This window comes from Dasypus novemcinctus, chromosome 2 (genome assembly GCF_030445035.2).
Source record: "Dasypus novemcinctus isolate mDasNov1 chromosome 2, mDasNov1.1.hap2, whole genome shotgun sequence".
Lineage (NCBI taxonomy): Eukaryota > Metazoa > Chordata > Mammalia > Cingulata > Dasypodidae > Dasypus > Dasypus novemcinctus.
Genome location: NC_080674.1, coordinates 138,622,608 through 138,646,990, shown reverse-complemented (window position 1 = coordinate 138,646,990; position 24,383 = coordinate 138,622,608). Strand labels below are relative to the sequence as shown.

General features: G+C 38.1%; 1 protein-coding gene across 4 annotated transcripts in view; it reads left to right on the top strand.

The window, feature by feature from the left end:
* Positions 1-24,383, top strand: part of RAPGEF6 (Rap guanine nucleotide exchange factor 6) — a 273,773-nt gene that overhangs the window by 994 nt on the left and 248,396 nt on the right. The gene's annotated exons all lie outside the window — the stretch shown is intronic.

Here is a 24,383-nt window from a genome sequence, read left to right as displayed (position 1 = left end):
AGGGCTTATTTTCGATCAGGTAACTAAAACGAATTAGCCTTGCATTATCCTTAAATGTGTTTATATTTTTTTAGGAAGATTGTCCTTCATTTTGACAAGTTTTTATAATAAGTGTGTTTACTAGCCTTAAAGTAAAAGACAACAAGAATGTGAATGAATTGTTGGATTGTCTTGTTTATAGGTGTAATAAGTGAAATGTTTTGGTTAGTTCTTTCCAAGTTATCTCTGAGTTTTTCACATTTAAAGTGTTTTGCATAGAAAGTGCTCAGTAACATTGTGTGGACCTTTTGGGACAATGAAATTATTGAAGCCATAAGTGAAGTTGTTGTAAGTCAGATTTTATTAGTGGAGATCCTAATCTTTGGATTGGAATAAGATTATTACACTTTTCAGAGTCTTTTTCTTAGAGACCTGTGCCTTCGTTGAGACCATGTATCTTCATTTCCTTACGATGATTCCTGCAGTCAATTTGGGCTGATTGAAGATGATCACCTTGAATAGGTGAATTGTGCTGTAGTTTTTCTATCATTAAAAAATATCATACAAGGCTTAAAATTTAAGCATTGCTTATACCAAATTCACATTTCAGTGGGAAAATCTTCTCTTTAGTGGCAAAATTACCTAGTTTGAAGTTTCCTATTTGAGTCTTAAACTTTCTAAACTGTTGATAAAGTTATAATGTCCAATGTGTGCCGTTTTAAGCACTTTATCTTGTTTTACTGGAACAGCAACATTGTTCAAGAGAATGTTAAAGGACTGCTCATGGTAAACAGACTAGAGCCCTGACATCCAGCAGCATAACATGTTAAAAGATTCAATACTAGTGCTTGTAATGAGTGTAGAAATTGTTTTGGGTACAAAAATATGAAGATATGTTAACCTGACTTCTAGTGATGACTTATTTATGATAAATAATTTAATGAAATTCCCACAAGTTCATTTCTGTTTTCAATAGACCTTATTCTTTTAGTGGGGTCTGAAGGGTCTTTTATAAACATAGTCAACAAATATTTATTGTGAACCTACCAGCACAAAGCACTAGTCAGTGTGGTAGGATATATTAGTGAACAAAACAGGCCTGCCCTAGTGGTGCTTACATTCTCATGGTGGTTGGTGGGAGAAAGAAGGTAGATAATAAATATAAAAAGTGAGTTATGTATTATATTAGAAGCTGCTAATTGCTATAAAAGTTTAAAAGAGCAAGATAAGGGAGATTGGAAGCGACAGGTAATATGATCTGGGTTACAGTTTAAATAAGGTGGTTAATGTTGTCCCGGTTGGGAAGGTGACTTTTGAGCAAATACTTTGAAACACGTGATAAAATCAGCCATGGGGATATATAGCAGGTGAAACAGTCATTGCAAAGGCTTATATGGTGCTTATATGGAGCTCTGGGTGACTGGAAAGGAGTGAGAGATGAAGTCAGAAGCAGTCCTGGTGGAATAGGGTGGAGACGTATCATCTAACCCTTAATAAATCATTGTAAATTCCTTGGCGTTTATTTTGTGTGAAATGAGATGGCCACTGAAGGGTTTTGAAGCTAAGTATGACATTCGACATTGAAGTAGACTGTAGGGGAGCAAAGATAGGAGCAGGAAGGTCAGTTGGGAGATTATTGCATTAAATTGGTTAGGAGATCATGGTAACTCATCTAGAGTGATAGTAATGGAAGTAGTGAGAAATAGTCAAATTATGGAAATATTTTCAAAGTTTAGCCAACAGTATTTGCTGATGGACTACATAAGAACTTTGAGAAAAGAGAAGAGACAAGCACAATTTCAAGATTTTTGGCCTGAAGAGCTGGAGTATTGGATTTACCCTCTCTGGCAGATTGATTTATGTGCCCAAACACAGACATGTTCTTCACCTTAATTCACATTACTGTGTGAACCCGCTGTAAATAGGTCCTCTTGAAGATGCTATTTTTAGTTAAGTTGTAGCCCATCTTAATGTGGATGGGTCTTAATCCATGTTACTAGAGACCTTATAAAGGGGAAAAAAATAAAAGCCAGGAGACAGCGAAAGTCACAGGGAGGAGCCACAAGCTGAATGTCAGTGGAAAAGCAGATGCAAGGAGTGAGAGATTCCCATGTGCTGGGAGGCAAGCCAAGGAACCCCAAGGATTGTGGCAATCCAACACCAGAATGCTACAGATGTTGCTAAGAAAGCATTCCCCTGCTGACACCTTGCTTTTGGACTTCTAGCCAATAAATTCTGTTGTTAAGCCAACCCATTGTGTGGTATGTGTCATAGCAGACTTGCAAACTAAGACATCATCAAAGAGAGTTTTAACTGCCATTAGAGAGATGGGGAAAGCTGCAGGAAGAATAGATTTTGGAGTATGATTGAAAGTTGAGTTTATACATGTCAGTTTTGAAATGTCTACTAGAAATATTGAGTGGGCAGTTATAGTTTTAGAGACAGGACTAGACTGGAGATAAATTTTATAGTCGTCAACTTATAAATATTATTCCAAGTCATGAAAATGGATGAAATTACCAAGGTGGCAAGTGTAGGTAGAGAATAGAAGAGAACCAGAGTGGCCTGGGGCACTTAGTCACTATAAGGTCAAAGGAAAGAGGAGAAATCAGTCAAGGGGAATGAGAGGGAGCAGTGAGGTAAGAAGAAAACCAGGAGAGTGTTGTGGTATCTTGGAGCCCAAGCAAATAAAGGATGTAATAGAAGAGTTTAAAATCCATTAATTCATTTTCTTTTCCTTTGCATAGCTATAGGGTGCAAAGCATTACAAAAACTATACAAATAGATAAGAAGTGGTGTCTTATATTCAGATATTTGCATCATATAATTAATGAGTAAAGAACTCGTGTGTGTGTTTCTGGAACAAAATTAATGGTTTCATTATTTTGAATTGTAAAACTATCAACTGAGACATTATCTCATTGAGCCAGACACTGAGAATGGAAGCATGTTGTAGACTGTGCCATTTAGATAGAATCTAACATAGCTTTTTACTTTTCTATTTCCCCTACTTTATAGAACCAGCTTCCACAGCATGTTTTTCCTAAGCTAGTTCTAGTTCTCTGATAACCCTTATTAACTTTGCAAAGAGTTGTTAATGGAAAATTTTAGGCTTGAAAAATCTATGGGAAGCTACAGACTATTCAAGTCTAAAATTTTCTTATTCTAAAACAACAAAAGCTGGTAAGGTACTCATTTTCAGTCTTTATTCCAAAATTATCTAAAGAAACCACAATCAAAATCAGCATGAAACACTGAAGTTGGCTGCCTCTCAACTCAGTCCATACTCAACACCATTCTTTCTCAAGCCCTTTTATTTACCTCATAATGAGCTCATCTTCCTCTTCTACTCTCCCTAACTCTTAAGTTGCTAAATACCATGCAGTGCACATATTAGGTGATCAATAAATCTGTCCAAGAAAACAATTTAGAAATGTATTTTGTAAATTCCTTATGTTTTAAAAAGAGAATACTTTTCTTTTTGTTAAAACTGCTAACTTTGTACATCCAGGGTAGTATCATTCAACAACATGACATTGGTTAATTCTTACAGGCTGACACCTCCTAGGACTGTATATTCCAACTCACCAACTTTCATATGCTTCAGACCCATAAATCTAACCACCAACGCAGCATCATTCCTGGATGTCCTCTAGGTTCTTGAGTCACTTTTCCTACTTTGAAGCCATCATCATTCCCCTTCCATCATATTCTATTGGTGAGTGGTCCAGTTGCTCAGTCAAGAAATCTGGGTGTTTTTACTCTTGATTCATCCTGTCTTCCTCCTCATATCCATTTAGCATTTGATCTTGTTGCTTCTACCCCCTGACTCTCTCTGTCTCTTCCTCACCAGGTCTAGTGCCCTAGTTCAGGCTTTTATTGTTTCTACACCTAGATTTTTGCTTGAGTCATATACTGTCTCTCTTTCTTATTACTGACAGAGTGACCTTTCTAACACTTAAATCTGACTGTATTCAACTCTTGCTTGGAATTTCTTAGTAACTTCCCACTGTCTAGATGTAAGTAACAGTTACTTGTACACAAATGTTCAAAGCACCATTATTCACAATGTCAAAAGGTGGAAACAACCCAGGTGTCCATCGACAGATGAATGGATGAACAAATTATAGTATATCCATACAATGGGATATTTATTATTCAGTCATAAAAAAGATCGAAGTTCTGATACATGCCACAAATTGGATGAACATTGAAAACATTATGTTGGGAGCAGATGTGGCTCAAGCAGTAGAGCACCTGCTTCCCACATGGGAGGAACTGGTTTGGTTCCCAGTGCCTCCTTAAAAAAAACAACACCAACAATAAGCAAAACAAATGAAAAAACCAACTTAGGAGAGCCTATGTGGTTCAGTGATTGAGTGTCATCTTCCCGCATATGTGGTCCCAGGTCCAGTCCCTGGACCTGGTACCTCAAAATAAAACTAAACAAAACACCATTACACTAAGTGAAATAAGCAGACACAGAAGGACAAATATTCTGCCTATATGGAATATCTAGAATAGGCGAAGTCGTAGAGGAAGAAAAGTAGATTTGAGGTTACAAGGGGCTATGGGGAGGAGTGAGGAGGTATTTATTTGCTTAATGGGTACAGAGTTTTTGTTTGGAGTGATGAAAATAATTTGGAAATTTGGTTGTGTGATGGTTGTACAACATTATGAATGTAATTAATGCCACCGAATTATACATTTAAAAATGGTTAAAATGGCAAATTTTGATACATGTAACCATATACGCACACACACACACAGATGCTTTAAAGAAGGCAAAAACTACGCTGCTTGGCAATTCTTATTCCTTAGTGTTTAATTGGGAGTGGGATAGTGATTAAGAAACAATGTGTAGGGAAGCGGACTTGGCCCAGTGGTTAGGGCGTCCGTCTACCACATGGGAGGTCCGTGGTTCAAACCCCGGGCCTCCTTGACCCGTGTGGAGCTGGTTCATGCGCAGTGCTGATGCGCACAAGGAGTGCTGTGCCACCAGGGGTGTCCCCGCTTGGGGGAGCCCCATGCGCAAGGAGTGCACTCTATAAGGAGAGCCGCCCAGGGCGAAAGAAAGTGCAGTTTGCCCAGGAATGGCGCCGCACACATGAAGAGCTGACACAAGATGACACATCAAAAAAGAAACACAGATTCCCATGCCGCTGACAACAACAGAAGCGGACAAAGAAGAAGAGGCAGCAAAATAGATGCAGAGAAGAGACAACTGGGGCGTGGTGGAGGTGGGGAGAAATAAATAAAAATCTTTAAAGAAAAAAAGAAACTGTTAAAAAGCTCTTTGGGAGGAGTGTGATAATGAAAAAGAGGTTATGAAGCATTTGTGCTAAAATACGGGGTGTTGGGGATGGTGGTACATAGTATTGGATGTTAAATGAGGAATCTGGTTATACTAGCAGGGTTGAATTATTTCAGGGATTTGAATTCCGTCCTGTAAGAAAAGGAAAGAACCACTGAATATTTGAAGCCTGAAAATAAAACAAATTTTATAAAGATTACTTAGTGGTTATTTGCTGAAGATTTATTGGAGTAGGGCTAAACTAGAGGTAGGGACGCTTACAGGTTGAGACATTTTCTCCAAACTGGGATGCTTTTGAAATTATACCAATACAATAGGAAAACCAGGAGATATGGTTTCCCTACTTAAAGGAAACAAAATCAGTAATTCTAGGTATGTGATAAGATCCTGGACCCATTGGTAAAAGGAGCATACGGGGCAGTGAGATGTTGAGGAGGTAGAATTGGCCTACCCTGACCACTGATTGGGCTAGGAGCGTCTGCTACCCACCAGACTTTTTGATTTAGTTTTGAAATTATATATCATACATAAACAGTAAAGTCCACACATCCTAAAGACAATATAGAATATTAATACCCTTCCAAAATTCTTCTATTCCCGAGCAATACTTTTCCCAAAGGAAGCCACTGTTGTTCCTTCCATCACCCTAGAGTTGGTGTGCCTGCTTTTGAACTTCATTTAAGTTAGGCATATAGTGTGTATTCTTTCTTAAAACCAAGAAGACTGTGAAGATCTTTTGGTTCTTTGGTACTTTGGTTGTAGAACCTCCTCTCTTGTAACTTTTTACTTTGGTCTTCATCTACTTATCCTTTATATACTGAGTTATCCTTTTGTTTCCCCTTTTGGATTGTCTGCCATGCTCTGTTCAGGCTAATTTGTTGAGGTAACTGCCTCTCAGCCCCCAGATGTTATAGTTAAGGCCAAGAGGCACCCAGTCTTTATGTTCCTCCCAAGCCCATACAATAGTACGAAGGCAAGGCTAGCACAATCTTCATGTCTTCTGTTTGTTGGGAACAGCCTTGGACTAGGTGCAAGAACAATATTAAAGGGATGGAAAGAAACTGCAATGGAGGATAAAAAGAAATTGTTTAGAGGTAGGAGAGGAAGAGTTAAAATAAAAGTGAGGACTGGTAAATCCTATGGATTGCTTAAGTGAACTCATAAAAAGGGGCCTGATTGCAGTGGAATGAAGAAAGAATAATACCTGAGAAAGTGAGGGCAGTAAATGTATTGTTTTTGTGAGTTTTCCTCTGTTGGGAAGGGAAAAAGATAAAAGGGTCTCCATGGTTCTCTGCCTGGTAGTCTAGCTTTATCATCCCCCATTCCCAAACACACATGTATTAAGTATTTGTTTATATCCTAACACAGTGCTTCTGAACCTAGGCGATATATACTTTTTTTTTTAAGTTTTGAAATTTAATGTCCAGGCCCACCCTTCACTTCTTGATTAGAACCTTCTGGAATGGAGTGTGGCATTAGTATTATAGAAAACTCCTTAAGTAATTCTGATACATACACAGAGATGAGAACCATTGTCCATATACTACATTCTCTCCTGTCTCTGTGCTCTACGTAAGATGAGAACAGTATGGTGGGGTGTTTATGACCCTGGGAATTTTGCATTTGGACAAACCTATTTCAAATCTTCAACACTGAGAATTTGAGTGACGCTAGGCAAGTTACCTAACTTCTCTTAAGACTGAATATCTGGGAAGCGGACTTGGCCCAGTGGATAGGGTGTCTGTCTACCACGTGGGAGGTCCGCAGTTCAAACCCCAGGCCTCCTTGACCCATGTGGAGCTGGCCCATGAGCAGTGCTGATGTGCGCAAGGAGTGCCCTGCCACGCAGGGGTGTCCTTGTGTAGGGGAGCCCCACGCGCAAGGAGTGTGCCTGTAAGGAGAGCCGCCCAGCGTGAAAGAAAGTGCAGCCTGCCCAGGAATGGCAGCGCACACATGGAGAGCTGACACAGCAAGATGACACAACGAAAAGAAACACAGATTCCCGTGCCGCTGACAAGCGGACAAAGAAGAACACGCAGCAGATGGACACAGAGTAGACAACGGGGGGTTGGTGGGGGAAGGGGAGAGAAATAAATAAAAAATAAAAAAAAAAAAAAAAAAAGACTGAATATCTTTTTGGGATTGTTATGAGGTCTAAATGAAACAATATATATAAAGTATTTAGCAAAGTGCCTTTCAATGAGTACTTAATAAATGGTAGCCATACATACTAGCTTGCTGGAAAGCTAGTCTATCTTGACACATTTGGACTCCTCACTGAAATCTCATTTTCATTGCTCTTCTGCAGAGTCCTTCACTTTTCCACTCCTCTGTGTTCCCAGGTCTCTCTGAATCTTCCTCCACCATAGTAATTACTACTGTATTTTGTTAGTATTAGTTGCATGATTGTCTCTGTTGGGACCGTAAAGTCTTGGGTGACAACACCTCTATCCTTATCTCTCATTTCATTATTCAATACTTGGCACATAGTAGATATCCAAATATATATATATATATATGTATGTATGTATATGTATATATATAAAAGGCCTTAGAAAAGAAAAGGAATGTGAGAAATGCAGTTGCCTAAATTCTTAAGCGATTTCTATCAGTCTAATGTTTGAAGTGTTAGAATAAGAAAACAGTTGACATCTGGCAAAATAAAAGTTTGCTGTTGATATTCTCTTACTAAAATATGAATAAAGTACAATTACCACAAATAAACTGTTTTACCTGGCAGTTCTTCAGAGGCAGTTAGGATGTAGGAAACTTAGTCATATTTTGGAACAGGAATTCCTTTTCCATGTGGCTTCAAAAATGCATTTATAGAAAATCTTAAGAGAAATAATAGGTAAATGCCAGTTTTAATTTTTCATACTTTTTAATCAGATGATTAAGACTTTTTCTGGGCGAAATGTTATACTCAGCTAGATACTGATTGCCCACTTAAAATCAGAAAAAGGTTCTTAAAAAAACTAGCTTCTTTTTTCTTTTTATTTCTTTAATTTTTTTTTCATTTAAAAAACTAGCTGCTTTTTACTACTAAAAGTTAGAGTGAGCTAGAACTGAAAAAAAAGTAAAATTTAGTACTTGTAATAATTTATTAGCCTGTTTCAGAACTTAAAATAGTGCTCTTTAAATGTACACTTGCAGAGATTATTTTTTTCTGAGTTTACAAAAGAGCGCCATTGTACTTGGAGTCATTTTTGAGTGACTCATTGTGCACATCCCTGAGGGTGACAGAACAAAGATTCTGTTGTGCATTTGTACAGCAAATGCACATTCAGAGGGTTCTCTGTAAAGTGAAAAAAAATTTTGTTCCTGGGACCCTTTGGATTTCATTTGTAAGCCCATCAAGTTAGAAAAGGAATGCTAAATCTGTATAGGGCCTTTAGAGAACATTGCTCCCAGGTATTTCCTTTTACATTTATTGGAGATTCCCAACTTGAGAGAAAGTTTTGGCCATCCTGGAATTTAAACATAATAAGATTTTGTTTCTGAGAGATGAAGAAACTGCTCTATGACAAATTTCTTCATAGGGAAGGAATAGCCAGGCTTGATGAACTTGACTTTGTGATGGAGTCCTGACCTTTGGAAGGGCATACGTGAAATAAAAACCTAATGAATCTACTTTATTAAAAACTCAAGAGTATGGAGCTATAAGCAGCATCTATTTGATGTCCCTTTAAAAAATTTTTTTTCTTTTAAGTTTTATTGTGGTAGCATGTGCACAACATTTCCCATTTTAACCACTTTCATTTGTACAATTCAGTGATATTAATTACATTCATAATATTGTGCTACCAACACCACCATCCATTACCAAAACTTTTTCATCACCCCAATCGGAAACTCCATATACCATTAAGCAATAACTCCCCATCTCCCTCCTCTTTTCCCCACTCCTTTTACTCTGTTTTGCCACAAACTGAAATTTTGGTAGCCAGAGGGTTGCAGTCAGGGCTTTGGCATATGGCAGAGACAGTTGGACTCATTGGACAGATCAGTTAGTACATAGTAGAAGTAGCAGCCCTGCCTTGCATCTATTTGTGAACATGTATAGCATATACTTTTAACTGATGGCATCAAAAAGCTAGTGAAATCAGTTGCATACAGGTAAAGAAACTGAACTCCAGAGGTAAAATGTCTTGTTCCAGGGTCACATGATTCATCAGTGACTTCCTCAGTCCAGTAGTAACCACTGCTTTCTCTTTATCATAACAGTGAAATTCAGGCTACATTTTTAACTTTGAACTTTCGTTTTTGTACAGAAATGTGTATAGAGACCTAATATTTTTCCTAAATAAGTACCCTCTGTTTGCTCTAGTTTTACCTGTGCCATATGAAGTACTTTAGGTGCCAGTGTCAATTTAATTAATGGAAACTTAAAATTCTCAAGTTTTATGTAGACTGAAAATAGATGTTCTTGATATGTGATTTCTTTTACCATTCTGCTTTTTAATTTATGCTTCTGTTTTCAAAGTATGCTAGTGTATTCTAGTTAGGCTTTTTTAAAGTATTCAACTAATAGGAGGTATCATCATAGTCGGTTTGACTATCAGGCTGAGTATCACAGCCTGGACTAGAGTTTGGAGTATTAATGGGCTTGTTAAATGAATCATTGAGGCAGAGTTGAATACATACTCTTTTGGAGGAAGACTTCCTAAGAATATTTGAGCAGTAAATATTTTTAAGCAATGCCTTAAGTACCAGGGATAAAAGATTAAAGACATTTCTGTCATCAGGGAAGGAGATAGACAAGTACAGACAATTGAAATACTTCCTAGTTAAGTATTGCTATAGTTGTAAATATCAGGTGCTCAGGAGTTCATAACAAGGTTGGTGGATGTGGATGGTGTTAGAAGAGTAGGCAGGTGTCAGACAGGTTGTTCTAGAAAAGGGAAACATGATTTGAGATTACATTAGAATATATTAAAGTTAGGTGAAGAAGGGACAAAGTGTGTTTCTTACAGAGAAAGCAGCATTTGCCAAGGCCAGGAGACTAAGAGGGCTTGGCACATGGGAGGTCCACGGTTCAAACCCCGGGCCTCCTTGACCCATGTGGAGCTGGCCCATGCGCAGTGCTGATGCGCACAAGGAGTGCCGTGCCTCGCAGAGGTGTCCCCATGTAGGGGAGCCCCACACGCAAGGAGTGCGCCCTGTAAGGAGAGCCGCCCAGCGTGAAAGAAAGTGCAGCCCGCCCAGGAATGGTGCCACACACACGGAGAGCTGACATACAAGATGACAGAACAAAAAGAAACACAGATTCCCGTGCCGCTGACAACAACAGAAGCAGACAAAGAAGATGCAGCAAATAGACACAGAGAGCAGACAACTGGGGTGGCAGGGGGGAAGGGGAGATAAATAAATAAATAAATCTTAAAAAAAAAAAAGAGGGCTTGAAATGTATATGCAAGTTGCCTGGGCAGCTAGAACACTGGGACAAGAGCTAATAGTAAAATACATGAGGCTGGAGGCATGGTTAGGATCCAGATCATGGATGGTCATATCGTGGAGGAGTTTAAAAAAGAAAGATCACTCCAGCAGCATTGTGAAGAATGCAATACAGGGAGTCAAGCCAGAGGCAAGAAATCTGTTTTCAGTTATCCAGTGAGAAAGATGGAATTCCTTAATTGGTTTGGTTATGGTGGTGAATAGAGATATTTAGGAAGTAAACTTGGACGGTTTCTACCTAGAGCCATTGAAGCTGTATACTGTGGCTTATTTCAAGGAACTCAGGAGTCAAGTGTAGCTAGGAGTGAAGGTAATGAATTTAGCTTTGGACATAGTTGGACTTGATATGCTGATGGGCCACCCTGGTGCAAGCAGTGTGCAATAAAAAGTTTAGTTTGTAAGCTCACTTGAATGCTCTGGGCTAGAAATACCAATATGGGAACATTAGCATATATATTGTGGTTGAAGCCCTGAATATGGAGATGACAGTATAGAATCTCCAATCAAGAAAGGGAAGATGTCACAGCTCTGAGCACATAAATGTTATGAACATGTGAGAGGAGAAAGAGAGAGAGGAAGGAGGGAGGGAGCCCAAGAAAAAGACTTTAAAGGAGCAATTGGAGCAGAAAAGTAGTAATAACAATAACTAAGATTTATATGTTATTTGGAACTTATTGGATGTCTGACACTGTTATATAAGTACTGTCCATACCTTTAATTCTTCCAAACACCCTCTGAAAGAAGGTATTATTCACATCTCATATATGGGAAAATGGCAGCAAAGAGAGATTAAATAACTTGTCTGAAATCACATAGCTAGGAAGCCATGGAGCCAGGATTCCAACCAGGCAGTCTGATTTGATAGTCTGTGCTTGTAACCATTGCTAAATGTTTCTCGTAAGGACAAGAACCAGGAGAGAACCATATATAGTATAGAGTTTGAGGAGGGATAAGTGAATGAATAAGGAATATGTCAGCAGTCAAATGATATATAGAATGTGAAGAGAGATACAGATTGAAAAATATGTGTGGAATTTGTAATTAGCAAGTGTAAGGTGACTTTAGAATGGAAGGTAGGTTCAGAAACTTGAACTTTAGGTTATACTTTAAACTTTGAACTTGTAAATAATTGGATGCTTGATCTTTTGGTATGTCTTGGTGTTTAATTATTGGAGTCCTAAAATTTAAGCATATCACTTGAGACTTAAAAATTAATATTTCAAGGTGTAATTTTTATTATTAGAAAGTTTTTATTAATACAGATTTAATCTCCAAGTAATATAATTAGACAACATATTTTAATCTATAAACACAAATTTCAAGTTTACTATGAAAAAATGTATACTCATCTGTAGCAAAACAAGGACTAGATTCTCATATAGTGGTTGGATGAGTTATCAGTTGTCTGGGAGTGTCTAGAGTTGGAAGGCTTTGCCAGAGAACATTGCTGGGGGTAGTTGTCATAGGCAAAGGTGAGCATGTGGTGATGATGGGAAATGCAGGAGAAAAGATCATTTTAAAAAGAAGGTAGGTTCCTTTTCATGAAGAAGGTGCCAAAGCAAAGAAGGAAGCCCCTGCCCCTCCCAAAACCAAAGTGAAAGCAAAGGCTTTGAAAGTCAAGAATACAGTACTGAAAGGGTCCACAGCCACACAAAAAAATGATACGCATGTCACCCACCTTCTGGGGGCCGAAGGTGCTGTGTCTCAGAAGACAGCCCAAATATCCTCAAAAGAATGCCCCTAGCACAAACAAGCATGCCCACTATGCCATTATCAAGGCCCGCCTGACCACTGAGTGGGCTCTGAAGAAGATTGAAGTCCACAACACACTTGTGTTCATTGTGGATGTCAGGGCCAACAAGCACCAGATCAGATAGGCTGTGAAGAAGCTCTATGACATTGACATGGCCAAGGTCAACACCCGGATCAGGCCTGATAGAGAAAAGAAGGCATATGTTCCACTGGCTCCTGACAATGATGCTTTGGATGTTGCCAACAAAATTGGGATCATTTAAATTGAGTCCACCTGGCTAATTCTAAATATAAGCTTTTTGACCATTAAGAAAAAAGAATGCAGATCATTAAATAAAGACTCGAAATTTAAATATAAAGCTAGAAAAACTTGTCACCACATGAAGGAAAATCCAGGATTGGTCATGCGTTCTCCCTACTCATTTTATTTTGAAAAACTTAAACCTTCATAAATATTGAAAGAATAGTGGCCTTTATCAGACACCCTCCACCCAGAATTAATATTTTGCCATACTTTATTCCCTTTTCTCTAGTATATATTTAATTTTGCTAAATCATTTGAAAGTTATTTTCAAACCCGATGGCACTTCAGCCCTCACCAGTTATTTCCAAGATGTTTTTCATAGTTTTTATTTTTTTATCCAGGATCTGCTTGAGGTACATTACATTTTGTTGTCCTGTCTCTTACATTTCCTTTAATCTTGAATGTTCTTCCTGCCTTTTTCTTTCTTTTATGATGTCTTACAGAATATAGCATAATCATAATTGTTTTATAGAATATAGCATAATTGTCTTATAGAATATAGCATAATCATAATTGTTTTTTTCATGATTATATTCAGGTTAAGTAATTTTTTGGCAAGAAATTACATGGATGATGGGTAGTTTCCCTGTTATTACATAAAGAGACACATAACACCTTTCAGTTATTCGCATTGCTAAATTTGATCACCTTTATGTGTCTTTTGTTGATGTACCTTTACCCATCTGTAATTTATAAATAAGTTGAAAATGTGTGAATATCCTCTTCTCCAATAATATTTTGATGGACTTTTTCTAAATTTTCTAGTTCTGTTATCCTTCCACATTTGTAAGCTAGTATTCTTCTGAGCTTTCCCCTCTTTCCTCTCCCCCCTTTGAGTATTATTATGAATTCAAGGATTATTTCTGCATTCAATATTATCAGTACTCTTTTTAATTGTCAGATTTTCCCAAATTTAGCCAGTGGGAGCCCTATGTTTTTGACATGACGTCAGGAAGTCTTGAGTACTTACTTCTGATACAGAAGGATGTCGTGGGCTTGTACTTTCTTTGCCCTAGTCCAGAAATCAGTCATCTATCCAAGGAACCCTTGTTCTTTTTAGCCAGAAATTTTATTTAGAAACCAATCTCTGAGCTTCAGGTGTGTTATAAGTGTTTTATAGTTCTTTTTTTTTTTTTTACTATTACAAAAGTTTATTTAACAAAAAATTTAAACAGGCCTTTAGGGAGGGGACATATGGAAGCAGTTGATTTCTCTGCTGAACACAGTCATTATACTCGTTACAAGGCTTCTAACATGATGATACTATTTCCTCGTATTACCACCATTCCAATATTGTTCTGTTGCCCACTAGTTGCCATCTCCACACACTCATCTATCACAAGATTCATAAAGGGATCAAATCCTCTCTATCCCTTCGACATGTCTGCCACCATTTAATTTCAATGAGAACTTCTTGTCCATAAATTTTTTCAACTCGGGCGAGTGAGCTTTGCTCATGATGTCTACTGGGCGGGCTCAACGTTGTCTTGAAACAGAATTCTCGGCCTCCTCCGCGCTCCCTTGGTCGGCACAGCGTTTTGCTTCTGACATCAGCGATACCTTTAGCCAACACATTATCGGCAGTTCCCACATTTCAACTCCTATAGTTCTTTATTGTCATTTTGTTGAATATATTTCTACCTCCAAGAATAAGAAAACAGTGGAATAGGGTTCTCTGTTTTGTATGTGGTCTTTGTTAACTTGGGATATTGTTGAAAATCTTTAAACTATGTTTAGTAGTCTGCTGAATATAATTCTTGTTTTGTAATTCTTAGTATTTGCTACTGTTATACTACATATTTATTTTCATGAATAATTTTTAGTATCTTTTTATTTCTCATTAATTTTTCTACAATAAACATAATATTACACATTATATATTATAAAGTTTTTTAAATGACCAGAATTGCAAATGGTCAATATTCTTTTTTTAATAAATTTTATTGATACATATTAATAAAACATACTATCCATCCAAAGTGTACAGTCATTGGTATTTGATATAGTCACGTAGTTGTGCATTTATGCTACACATTTTGATAACCATTATTTTATGCTCAAAGGTAAATATTTTATCATCCCCATTTTATAGATAATAAACTTCAAGCAAATTGTCAGTTAGTAACTGAGAGTTAGTTCTTAAATTTCCTGGGATGGACTTGTTTTCCAGATTTAAAAAACAAGTATAAAAATCTTGGTTAAAAAAAATAACTTAATGAGGGTTTTGGATAATTGATGCTATTTTAAAAAGTTGTATTAAGTATATCACAGATCAGAAATTCACTACTTTTAGGTTTTAAGAAATAGGAAAATGCAAAATTGCTCTAAACATCCCAGTCTGAGTTTTTCAAGTTTTGGTTGGTTCTCTAAGCATCTATAAAACAGCATTCATCAGAATTGGGAGATTGAGTTTCTGAGAGTAGCACATTGCTTTGCACAACATTGTAATCTAAGCAAGACAATAAAAATCCCAACCTGCTTAATTAGAAATGTGTATTTATTTATTTTTAATTATTTTTTTATTTTTAAAGCAGCTTTAGCTTACATAAATGTTACATAAAAAATATAAGGGATTCCCATATGGCCCCCCCCATACTTCCCCCATCACCAACATTTCTCTTTAGTGTGGTACACTTGTGACAGTTGATGAACATTGATGAACATGACGCATTGCTAATTATGGATTACAGTTTACACTCTGTTCTGCACAACTTTCTAGGTTATAAAAAATATATTAATACAATGGCCTGTATCCATCACTAGAAATGCATGTTTAAAAGTATCATTATTTATACATACAGTGCTGTCAATTACTAATTCAGCGTTTCGTTTAACAGTGAAATTGAAAATCCATAGACTATATATACAATGAAAGCTATAGGCTTGAATTATTTCAGTGGTGTAAAAAGAGAGCTACTTTGTTGTAGGGTGGCAGTGGCCCCATCTAACCCACCCACCTCAGGCTGCCCAACTTCACTGATTGACTGAAATGGTGTGGCTGATCTATTTAAGTACTGAATCATCACCACTCCTCCGGCCCTCCCTGTTCTTTTAGGGAACTGATTATTTAGTCACTAATTCTGAACTGGTATCTGTTCTAATGCCCCCTGGATTATATCTGCAGTATTTTTTTGTTGCCATTACAGAAGCAGTAGCTGATTCAGGTGTTCCTGATGCTCTGGGATTTCATAACTTCCTAGTTTTTGTACACTTCTCATGACTTCCCTCTTTCAGGTTTCATAGAGCAGCTTTCAAGTGCACTCTCTATAAATGATTAACACCCCCTTGAATCTAGCATTTTAAGTTTTTCAGTATCAATAAATGTGTATAAGACACATCCTCTTTCAGGGTTTTTGTTCTTTGTTTTTGCCTTCTGTGATAAATTTTATTGCTCTAGGCCTCCAAGAGCCTAATAGAGAATACCATGTATCAGGCCTCAGAGATAATTGCCACAAGAAACTCCTTGCCAAGTCTAACATTACTCAGACAACAACTACTTGCTGGCCCATGTCAACGAAATACCACGACCACCCACATTATGTGAAAGAAAGCATTTATCAGTTTGCCCTGACAACTGTCCTTTTGTGGTCCTTTATGAAGTTCTTTTCTGTATTTTCATGAATGTTTAGCATCTTGTGACCCTCAAACCAGGTGCACTGAAGAGACCAGGATTTACTAGACACCTCAGTGTTTGTTTTCCTTCCCTTTTAAATAGGTCAACAGAAAATAACCCAAAATGACATAAAACCTATGGTTCTCTCACTTTAGTGTGCTTTAGAATCACCTGTAGAGCTTAATAGACCACAGATAGATGACCTTCGGTCCCCAGAGTTTCTGACTGACTAGTTCTAAGCTGCAGCCTGATAATCTACATTTCTACCAATTCCTCAAGTGATGCTGATACTTCTAGCCCAGGGTCTGTTAGTGTTCTTATTTGCATGTGACAGAACCTAATTCAGGTTAATTTAAAGAAAAGGAATTTACTAAAAGAATATTGGTTAGTTACAGAGTTGCTAGAAGGACTAGAGAACAATTGTGGATTTGGTGAAACTACTGCTGCTACCACTAGCTGCTAGAGTGGACTCTGCAGTTCTTTCTTCTTGGTAACACTAGCTTCTGATTCAAAGTCTGGGATGAGTGTGTCTCATTGGTAGCACTTAGATCTGTCCATGCCTTGGTTGTATGAGAGGTTAGAAAATATGCTTTCAGCTTCCATGGTAGGATATGGATTCCCACCAAAACTCACAAGGTAGAGGCCTTTACAGAAAGGACTTCCTTTATTGCTTGGGTTCTTTTGTAGATATTTTAAATCAGAGATAGGTATTAGGGATTGGCAAACTGTAGCCTCAGGCCAAATTTAGCCTACCACCTGTTCTTGTAAATAAAGTTTGATTGGCACACAGCCACATACATTCACTTACCTGTTGTGTATGGCTGTTCTCATGCTATGCCAGCAAAGAGAAATAGTTGTGATAAAAAACCATGTGGCCTACAAAACCTAAAATATTTACTGTCTGGCCGTTTACAGAAAAAGTTTGCTTACCCCTGGTATCTGTAATGTAAATATCTCAATTCAGGTCCATGCAGTCACTGTTATTAATGCTTTTGGAAAATTACTTGTTCACTTGGCCAAACTTTCCCTCTGCAATAACAAGACTGAAGGCAAACAACTGAGCAAACTCAAATCTTTGAAGATGGACTTTTGAAATCTAAAGTAATAAAGTTTGTCAGTTTCTCTATAGGCAGAGCACTGGAGAACCATGTTTAATACTTCAATTGCTAATGGTACTCTTGGTCAGACTTTTGAAAAGTGAATTCCTAATTCTTTGTCATATGTTCACAACATTAATTATGATGTATCAAAGATGTACTCTGGTTTGAGAACAGAGGAAATTATGACAGATTCAATTGAGAGTCTAAATTCCAGGGCTTCTTGACACAAGCCTATTCTCCTCTTATAGTGCAAGTATATGAGAATTCTGATTCTGTTTGACACAACATAACCTTTGTGTGTTACAATTTGCATAACTTGTTTGTCACTAAAAACAAAATCCCCTTCTCTCCCCCCCGCCCCCCCCCCCCCCGCAGAGGTTTTCTTTTCTTTGTTAGAGAAGTTGTGGGTTTACAGAACAATCATGTATAAAATACAGGATTTCTATATACCACCTCACCACCAACACTTTGCACTGGTGTGGAACATTTGTTACAACTGATGAAAGCCCATTTTTATGATTTTACTCTTACTTAAAGTCCGTGATTTAACTTAGGGTTCACTGTGTAATATAGTTTTAAGGAATTTCTTTTAATTTTTAAAAATTTGTCATTACTAACAAGCACATTTCCATAGAAAAGGCATTTGTGGGCATCTGCCTTGACTATGATGACTCCTAATTGTGCCATCTTATTCAGAGCGGGGCTCAGGCAGCTATGTTTGTAGTATATGACCATACCTACTCCAGTTATTGTTTGGAAGTCTTAGCTCATGCAATAAGGCAAGAAAAAGAAGTATATTGCTTGGGAGGAAGAAGTAATACTGCCATTATTCACAGACTATATTATTGTGTATGTAGAAAATCCAAAAGATTCTATAGACTATGAGAATTAAGTGAATTTAGCAAAATTGTTGGATTCAGGTTCAGTATAGAAAATCATTTGATTTATGTAAACCAGCAATAAGCAAAAAAATCCTTAAAGTTTAAAACCAATACCATTTATAATAACATTAAAAACATGAAATACAAGTAAATCCAACAAATGATGAAGATTTCTTTATGAATACTACAGACTGTTGCGTTAGTATCGGTCCTGCATGTCAAGACAGGATTAGACATATCCAGAGATGAGGGGAAATGTGCCTGAACAGAAATGGAAAGAGAACTGGGAAGGCTGGAAGAATAGTCAGTGCACTGTGCTGGTGTTGCCCTTGTGAAGGATAGAAGAAAGGAAGGTTTGGTGGGAGAGCCTTAGACTGAAGTGTAATTCCATGGAAGTTCAGTACGATGGATGGGAATCCTTGAATCCATCAGAGAAGTCCTGGATTTTGCAGGAACAGGCTTGACTCATTAGCCCTGCGAAGCTCAGTCATTGGTTGGGAGTGCCTCATGGGAAACTGCCTCAGTGCAAACATTCCCAGGAACAGGCCCGACTCAGTATCCCTGCAAGGCTCAGTCATGGTTGGGAGTGCTCCATGGGAAGCTTTGCCTCAGTGCAAAAATGATGACTAATTGCAGAACATGTAGTATGCTAGAACCTTGGTCAACTTCGCTCCCTGTTGTTGGAGATCTGAGAGGCACATTTTTATTGCCACCTGAGTTCATACGTTGCACCACACAGATTTACTACTTAGCACGTGTTCAAAGTTTAGGGCTCCTTCATGGCTCCCATGGGCCTCATATTCTGAGAAGAAACTCAAACGGGGGATGCTAATGAGAAGAACTATAGCCCCATTCGTTACAGTTGTGCTCAGGGCTGCAACTGGTACTCATCCCCACTCTCCTCTTCTGTCCATTCTGAATGTGCCTCCCCCTCAGATATCATTTCGTCAGGTCTTAATGTCTTATCTGATGGTGAGACCTAAACCCTTAAGAAAGTCTGAACTCTGGGTGATTTGGTGACCTGTAGTCAAGCATTTCACCTTTACCACAGCCCATTAACTTGCCAGGGATTGTTTCTCAAAAGGTATATAATTTTCTAGTGAGGATGGTATTGCCTAGTTTCAAAATCCTAGGGACCTGCATTGTGTTATTTGTCAAAAGAACTTACATTTCCAAGATTTTATTCTACTTGCAAGCTAACATGTTAGCCTGCCCGTTTTATGGATACTGACAAAAGACTACAGACTCTTGGGTCAGTGACAGAACAAGCAGCATGAGCTTCATGATTGTGTTGGGTTTGCCCACCCATTCACCCCCAAGTCCTCTAGGGGCATTGCGGAGTGACCCAGGTTGATGTTACACCCACCGTAGGTTTATGTTACAGTTGCGGAAGCTAAGGATGCTCCAGTATTGTATAATGATCTGCAAGCAATCCTGCATAACCTTTACCCCAGAAGGAGACATCATTATTATACTGATCAGCAAAGAAACTTGCTCTCTCCTCAGGAGGCAGCCAATGCTTATCTTCCTATCTTGTTTGCTATATCTTGTTTGTCCCTTGAAAAGGAACAAATTCTATTGGTGCCTCAGCTCACTAAACATTGAGAAATTTGAGAGACCCTTGGGGAATTGTTTTCAACAGTTGTCCCACTGGGGCTTGCCATGACATCCGTGATACTTCCTTTTTCTACCACTAGCAACTGGATTGTTTTGGCCCAAGTAGAAGGGTTATATGCACCATAGCCTGGAACAACTGCCAAGCACTTTCTGTTTTGAAGATGTGCTCAAAGCTGGCACACAAAACAGTATTTCTAGGTGTGGAATACATTGGCACTAACTGTCCTTGTGGGGGAAGGTACAAATGGCAGCAGTTTGTCTTATATTTAAAGTGAGTTTCTTGAAGGCAACAAATACTGAAGTCTTGCTTTTTAAATAATCCAGTTTGACAAGGTGTGCCTTTTAGTTTAAGTGATTAGACCATTTAATGTGATTGATATAGTTGGTTTTTTTTAAAGATTTATTTTATTTATTTCTCTCCCCTTTCCCCCCGCCCTATTGTCTGCTCTCTGAGTCCATTCGCTGTGTGTTCTTCTGTGTCTGCTTGCGTTTTTGTCATGCAGCATAGGAAAACTGTGTCGCTTTTTTTCATTGGATTATCTTGGTGCGTCAGCTCTCCGTGTGTGTGGCACCGCTCCTGGGTAGGCTGTGCTCCTTTCATGTAGGGCTGCTCTGCTTGCAGGGCGCAATCCTTGTGCGTGCGGCACCCCTACACTGGGGACACGCCAATGTGACACAGCACTCCTTGCGTGCATCAGGACTGTGCGTGGGCCCACTAACCACATGGGTCAGGAGGCCCTGGGTATCAAACCCTTGACCCTCCATATGGCAGGCAGATGCTCTATCGGTTTTAATCTACCACTTTCTCTTTGTTTTTTTTAATTTGTCCCATCTTTCTTTGTACCCTTTTTCCTATTTTTCTGACTTTGGGATTACTTGAATGTTTTTATGGTTCCTTTTATCCCTCTTGTTTATTTATTAGCTGTAATTCCTTGTTCTGTTATTTAGTAGTTACTGTATAGTTTATAGTATACATATTAAATTTATTACAGTCTGCATTCAAGTGATGTTATACTTAGCTCACATATAGTGTAAGAACCTTACAACAGTATACCTCCATTTTTATCCTTCTAGCCTTTGTGCTATTGTTGCTATACATTTAGCTTGTCTTGTTATAAATCATACAGTACATTGTTCTTTTAAGTAGTCACCTTTTAAATAAGAAAATAATTTTATATTTACTTGTGTAGTGCCATTTCCAGTTCTCTTCATTTCCATCTGGTATGATTTTCATCCTTCAGTAAGGACTACTTAAACATTTTTCTGTAGTGCCAGGTGTGCGGATATTTATTTCTTTCAGATTTTTTATATCTGAGAAAGTATTCTGCCTTTGTTCTTGAAAAGCATTTGGCTGAAAATAGAATTTTAGGTTGATAAGTTTATTTTTCAGTACGTTAAAGATGTGTTGCTCCAATGTCTTCTAGTTTTCATTGTTTCTCAAGAGAAGTCTGCTGAAATTCTAATCTTTGTTCCTTGCTATTATTAATATGTTCCTTGATACGTTGAAGATTTTTTCTCTATCACCGCTCTGAAGCAATTTATTATTGGGGGTTTTGGTGTCATTTTATTCATGGTTCTTGTGCCTGAGGTTTGTTGAGTTTCTTGGGTGTGAGTTTACAGTTTTGATCAAATATGGAAAAATATTGATCTCTATTTCAAATATTTTCTGCCCTCATCCCCACCCCCTTATAACTCCAAATACATTTATGTTAGGCTACTTTAAATTGATCTACATTCACTGAGTCTCTACCCTTTGTTTTTCTTCCCTTTTTTTTTTTTTCCAGTTTTTTTACTTTCATTTTTGATCATTTCTATTCCTGTGTCTTCAGGGTTTTTAATCATTTCTGCTCAAAGTCTGATGTGCTATTAATTCCATCCAGTGTGTTTTTCATCTCATATGTTATACTACTCATCTCTGATGGTATGATTTGAGTTTTTGTTTCCATGTCCCTTCTTAATATGCTTTCTGTATTTTATTGAATATATGTAATATTGCTAAAATAAAGTTTTTATTTTTTGCTTGTTATTTTTATTAAAAAGGTTGTTAATTCATGGAAATACCATTCAGAAAGTACAGTTCTCATACACCCTCCTCACACACCTAGTATTCCCTAATATTAATGTGTGTATGAGAATGGCAACTGTTATTATTCAAGAAACAATATTATTGTAATTATGCTATTAACTATAGTCCATAGTTTACATTAGGGTTCACTGTTTATGTTGTACAGTCCCATGGTTTTTTAAATATATGTTAATCAGGTTACATCCATACAAGTTAAAATTTCACTTTAGCCACATTCAAATGTATGGATTCAGTGGTGTTGATTACATTTGTAGTGTTGATACCATCACTCCCATACATTATTGAAGCTTTCCCATCTGTCTAAACAGAAATACTGTACCCATTAAGCATCAACTACTGTTAATAAAATAAAAGCATTCAGATTGGAAAGGATGAAGTAAAACTCCCATAATGAATTAATAAAATTGTCTTCCGTGACTGTGGGGATGCACAAATCTAAATTCCAGAGAACAGGCTGCAAGCCAGGGACTCAGATAAAGGTCCTCATTGAATTCCCCAGGACATGGGGATTCTCTTTCTGAATGCTGAAATCACTTCTCCTTTTGGATGATACATCACTTATTGCTGATGGCAGTCTTCTCAGTTGATTATAGATGTAATCAGCCATATATGCAATCAATTCACTAATGATTAAAGTCCATGAAATACTATTTGTAGCAGTTTGGTAAAGTTATGAATTCCAAAAATAGATATTGGATTATGTTTGTAATCTGGTCTGTTACCGGGCATGATTGAGTTATGATTAGGGCTTTGATTGGGCCACGTCATTAGGGCGTTAAGTCCCTACCCCTTGGTGGGTGGCGATTCACAGATAAAAGGCATGCAAAGGACAAAGTTGGACCTTTTGATGCGAGGATTTTTGATGTTGGAGTTTGAAGCTGAAGCCTTAAGCTGGAGCCTCTGCAAATAAGCTCACAGAGAAAACAGAAGTAAGCCCCTGGAAGAAAGGAACCTTGAACCGAGAGAAGGAAGACCCTGGAAGTGAGGAACCCAAGAAGCCTGAACCCTCAAAGCTGTTGGCAGCTATCTTTCTCCAACAAGTGAAAATAGACTTTGGTGAGGGAAGAAACTTACACTTTATGGCCTGGTATCTATTAGCTCCTACCCCAAATAAATACCCTTTATAAAAACCAACCAATTTCTGGTATTTTGCATCAGCACCCCTTTGGCTGTCTAATACACCATTGTAATAGAATTAGCCCAGTGCTTGCTTGACCAAACAACTGGGCATCATATACATACAGAAACATTACTGATTTTGGGGTATTGATCTTGTATCCCATCATTTTGCTGAGTGCATTTATTAGCTCTCTAATAAATGATAAATAGTAACTTTCTTGTGGATTTTTCAGGATTTTTTCTATTTATTAATAGGATCATGCCTTTTGCAAACAGGGCAAGTTTTACTTCATCCTTTCCAATTTGAATGCTTTCATTTCTTTTTCTTGCCTAATTGCTCTGGCTAGAACATGTAATATAATGTTGAATAACAGTGGTGACAGTGGGGATCCTTTTCTTGTTCCTGAACTTATAGGGAAAGCCTTCAGTCTTTTACCATTGAGTATGAGGTTACCTGTGTGTTTTCATGTATGCCCTTTTTCATGTTGAAGAAGTTTCCTCCTATTCCTATTTCTCTTAGTGTTTTTATCAAGAAGGGGTGCTAGATTTTGTAAAGTGTCTTTTCTGCATCAACTGGGTGATTGTGTATTTTTTCCTTTGTTCTATTAATGCAGTATATTATGTTCATTGATTTTCTTATGTTGAACCATCCTTACATATCCCAGATAAATCCCACTTGATCACGGTGTATAATTATTATTGTTTTTTTCCGTTCTGGTTGCATCATTATATTTTTGGTGCATACTTTGCTGTCCCCGTCTCCTTCCCGCCCAGTATTGGCAGCCGGCGCTGCCCCTCCTTCTCTCCTTCTCCGTCTTCCGCCTAGCCGTTATCTAGACAGCCCACACTTTCCCCTTCCCCTCCCCTGCTCCTAACCCCTTAGCCAGCTTACTGTCCAGTAACCGCCTACTGTCCAGTAACCGCCTACTGTCCAGTAACCGTCTACGCAAGCAACGGCACCCGCCGGCACCAATCAAGTCCCTTTACGTATCCCTAGACCCTATAAAACCATGTCCCCTTCTACAATAAAGCAGACTTGTGCCCAGACCTCGTCTCCGTGGTGTTTTTGCTTGCACCGCGCGTCCCCCGTGCCTGAGCGGAGAGAGCGAGGGCCCAACGGCTTCGTGCCGACCCCCCTCCTCTCCTTTGACCGTGGGGCAGCCC